We start from the raw sequence: 5,277 nt of genomic DNA on the forward strand, positions 1-5,277 counted from the left end.
AATCCTGCAGGAAACTCACTAATAATTTTTAAATCATTAAAAATTAAAATTGTATCAATTAATCCATACTGGAAAAATTGATAGGTGTCAGATGGGGAAGCATCTGGAAATATAACTAGCTTTGTTAACTGTTCTTTGGCAATAGGGTAATATCCCAAGATTGCCCTTTTTTCTTCGGTCCAATTTAGGACTATGTTAAGGGTTTCTCTGAGATTTGATCTACAGACCCTTTTCTTTTCCTTGATTTCGGCCCTTGTAGGAATGTTTCTTATTATTCTTGTTCTCTGGGTTTGAATTGGAGCTTTATCTACTCTTTTTAGGGTTTGCTCTGGATGAAGAGCTTCATATTCCCTGAAAGATTCATTTGCTTCTTCCAGTGTTAAAAACCCTCCTTTATGAATTATCCTTGATTGATGTGTAAATGGTGCTGCTTTTTCCCAGGTATCATATACTCCTTTCATGGGGCCATTATAAATTACATAATATTTTTTATCTTGGGTGGGTTTTTTGATAATTTCAGCAATTGTTTTATTTTCTGGAATTTTTTCTTCACCTGATTTGTCCACCACGCTTAGCTAGCTGAACTCTGATGGTTTTGGTTGTTGTGTTGATTTCATTGCTTCGATGGCCTTCTTGAGGGATTGGATCTGTGTCCTTATTTGCTGACAATGCTTGCATTTTTAAAGTTCTTGTTCGTATTTCTGAATTTCTTGATCTAATGCATTGTAGACGAACTCCATTCTCTTGTTAATGTATCTACAATAACATTTTTGTCACCCTTAATATATTCAATTTTTATTAGATATTGTAACAAAAATAATTGCCATCTTACCAATCGTCCATGATTATAATCAACTTTTAAATTATATCGTATGAAACCTGTTAAATAACTTGAATCTGTCCTTAAGGTAAATTCTTTGGGTAGTAAATCAATTTTCCATTTCTTAAGAGATTTAATTCAAGAAACTCTATTTCTTGTTTTGCTATTCTTGCTTTCTTTTTGCTAAGAACTAGTCCTTTTTCCTTACATCTTTCTAAAATTATTAATAATTTTTGAAGATGATCTTCTTTATCCTGCTTTGTAAAAATTAGTATATCATCAATGTACACTAAAAAAATTCATTTAACTCTTTTAGATTTTCTTCCATAAATCTTTGATAAATACCTGGAGCTTGTTTTAATCCGAATGGTAATACATTCCATTCATAGAGTAACACACTTGTTGATTCTTTTGTTGGGCAAGTAAAAGCAGTTAATTTCTTTGTTTCTTCGTCTAAACGAAGTTGCCAATATCCTGATTTTGCATCAAGAGATGAAAACCAAGTCGCTCCTTTTATTTTTTCTAAAATAGAATCTTTTCTTGGAAGTTTATGAGCATCACCAATAGTTGCTTCATTCATCTTCTTATAGTTAATAACCATTCTTCGTTTTCCCCTTTTAATTTCATTATTGTTTTCGACATAAAAGGCTGGAGCTGCATGAGAACTTTTGCTTAATCTTATAATTCCTTTTTCCAAAAGATCTCTACATTCTAAAGAGAACTCTTCTCTATCTCTTGCAGAATAAGGAATTTTATTTGGAACATTTATCTCTTTTATAGGATCTTTTAATTTAATGCTTACTAATTCGTTATTTGTATTTTTAATATCTAACGGATTTTCAGCACAAATTTCATCCAAAAGTTTCCCTATCTTTATTTCAAGATTATTTGTTGGAATGTTTATCTGAAAGTATAAATTTAAATAACATGTTTCTAATATAGAAAATATTTTAAATTTTAAGATCTTATCTATAGTAGTAGTTGGTATTTTTATACGTTTTGATTTTTGATTTATTGAAGAATCGTGTGGAGCTTTTAAAACTATGTATGTTAATTCTTGAATGAATGGATGATATAGTTTTAAAAAGTTATTTCCTATGATAAAATCCATTCCAGAGTCTAACATATATATAGATGGAACAATGAACCTATAATTTTGAATAAAAATTTCAGTCATCTCTGTTTTTTGGTCAATTTTATGTATTGATTTGTCAGCTATTCTAACTCTTAATGGTTTCTTTAATTTTTTCCAATCAAGTTTTATGTTTGAACTAGCAAAGCATTGTGTTGCTCCAGAATCTATAAAAGCATTTGTAAATTTTTCTGTTATTTTTATAGTAATAAATGTGGCATTATTACTCAGCATCTGAGTCTGTTTCTGAGACATATTCAAAAATATAGTCTAGGTTATCATCAGATTCCTCTAAAGGTTCCATAAAACAAGACTTAGCAATTTCTATTTGTTTAGTAAGATCTTTTTTATCCTTCTTTTTCGGACATTCATTTGCATAATGTCCTTCTTCTTGGCAATACTAGCACTTACAATTTTCTTTTTTATTTGGGCAATAGTCACTTTTTTGCCTTTTGTTTTTATTGTTATTTCTTGTTCTAAAATACCTCTTTTTTCTCCAGTTTGGATAGTATTTTCTTTTTCTAAATTGATATTTTCTCTTTCTCTGAAAATTTTTATTAAGCCCATATTTTTGGGGTATCTCTTCATTATCCTGACAGCAAATTCTAATTATATTTGCAAATCTTTTTTGAGTTGCTTCTTGCATACAACGCTCTTTTATTTCCTCTCTTATTGCAGCGGTTGCTCCACCAAAATTACTTTCAATTGTCCCTCTATTTATTTCTCTTATAAATCTTCCCATTATAAATTCATTAGCAGGATATGGAAGTTTTGTTATATACATACTAAGATAATGATTTTTATCTTCTTCTTTTAATTTCCATCACTAAGAAAAGGATGGAACAAACAAGAGAGGCCACTCATGGACCTCAACAAGAGCATGAGGAAATTCCTCAACATAATTCGAATCAGGTGGGTTCAAATTATACACAAACACACGCACACACGCACACACTAATATTTTTTGTGGTATAATTTAAATAAATTTATTTAAAAAATTTATAAAAAAATATTCATGAGCTATTAAAAATGCGCAAAAGAGTATTGTATGAAATTCGAATTGATAGCTCACTAATATTTTAAAGAAGTCTCGTAATAAAATATTTTGTTAGCTTTTTTTTAATGCATGAAATAAAATATATATTTTTTAATTTTTAAATTATTAATTTTTTTAATCAATTATTAAATTTTTAATAAAAAATGGACATAATTAAATCATGAGTAATTCGAATCTGTTCAATTCGAATTACTATGTGCAGCGTGTGTGAATGTAATTCGAATCAACATGATTCGAATTAGTGTGTGTGCACATTTGTGCATAATTTGAATCAACATGATTCGAATTATGTGTGAATAGAGTTCGAATGAACCTAATTCGAACTATATAGTAATGTGCGTTGGTAGATTCATGAACCAATTTTTCATTTGGCTTATTTGTGTAAAATTTCATTCTTCTTGGCTTATTATAGTGTTTTACCCGGTAATAAACATTTCTCTTGTAGTGTAATGATTAAAGTAGCCTCTTTAAAACTCTAACAAAAATAATTTTTTATGATTAATTTTAAAAGACTATAACACTTGAGGTTTAAATATGATTATTTGTATTAGAAAATAAAATCTGAATATGACTTAGGGCTTGTTTGGGTGAGTTTTTAAGAAAAGATTTTTTTTCGAGTTATCTTTTTTTAAAAGATCTTATAGAGAAGTAAAAGTAATTTTATGTTTGGATATCTCATGTAAAAAGGTCTTTTTATCTATCAATTATGTTTGGGTATAACAATATAAAAGTACTTTTTATTTATTTATTACATGAAAAATATCTTTTTTTAAGGAAAAAAGATCTTTTAAAAAAAGATGTAAATTACAGCTTCTCAAAAAAGATTTTTTTTATTTTACTAGTGCTTTTACTTTTACTACTAAAAATTTGCAATAAAAAAAGATCTTTTTTCAGATCTTTTTTTAACAAAATAATAGCGTCCAAACATGCACTTAATAATTACTAAAATTTTTGCAGAATTTATTTTAAGAGATTAAAATATTTTTTAACATTAATTTAAAAAGACAAAAATATTTTTAAATATCAAATTTAAGGTACAAAACATAGACTATAATCATGAATTTTTAGAAAGATTAAATTATCTTTTATAAAATTAATTAAAATTGTTTTATTGTATTAGAGAGTAAAAATTAAAATCTCTTAAAATCTTAAAATAAAAAATAAAATAACCTTTTATAACATAAATATTGTTTAATTATATTAGAAAATATAAATTTCAATGTCTAAAAAAATCCCAAAATAATAAAATACAGCTATAAATCCTAATTATGTTACAACAAAATAATTCCAAAAAATTCCAACGAACTAACTCATGGTTCCTTAGAAAAATTAGTCCATGAGCTGCAATTCATAGAAAGCTTGGCTTGCCTTGAAACATTCCTCATCAATCATCATATAACAACAAAGCCGATACTTTGTCAGTGCTATATTAGTCTTTTTATGCATTATTTCAAGGATATTTTGGGCATTGTAGCACGTGTTAGACGACAAATATTTTATCAATTACCGTTTAATACATGGTATATCAATGTTCCAATAAAGTAAATGGAACATGTGAAAGTCTTCCTATATTATAATACACATTATAATTTATACATATTAAGTTACTAACATGTAATTTTTTTTAGTGTCTAATATACTAAATATATTTAATCCATATATAATATAATATAATATAATATAATATAATTAATAATAATAAACTAATAGTACTAATTTTTTTTAAAAAAAATAGGGTGTCCAAGGCTACCTTAGGCTCCCATAAATTTGTCGCTGGTTAACATAGGGCTATAATATGTAGAGAGGTCTAACTAATGATGTTCTATATATATATATATATTGTAATTTTTTATTTGTTTTTCGATAAAATTTCATTTTCTGTATAAATTTCCTATTTTATTCTTCTTGTTTATAAAATGTTACAATCTGTAGTAGTTTATGATTCGATTACTTGTGTTCATAAACTGTTACAAACGGTAACTTATGATGCATTGTTTATATTTTCACGTAAATCGTAATAATGTACGTGTATTTGTGTAAAACTATGAGTTGTAATAATTTATATAAAAAATAAAAGAGGATCCGAATATAATTTTTTTTGTTTATTGTATTTGTGTAATATTAAACTTTGATTTATTTAATGGTATAAATTTTGTCCAATTATTTATGTATCTAACACAGTTGAAACTTGAAATGAATTATATGGTTGCCACAAAGACAATCGAAATAACAGAAATGTGTAATTTCCAAACAACATACCAGAGAGAC

The sequence above is a fragment of the Arachis duranensis genome, chromosome 4 (assembly GCF_000817695.3).
Source record: "Arachis duranensis cultivar V14167 chromosome 4, aradu.V14167.gnm2.J7QH, whole genome shotgun sequence".
Classification (NCBI taxonomy): domain Eukaryota; kingdom Viridiplantae; phylum Streptophyta; class Magnoliopsida; order Fabales; family Fabaceae; genus Arachis; species Arachis duranensis.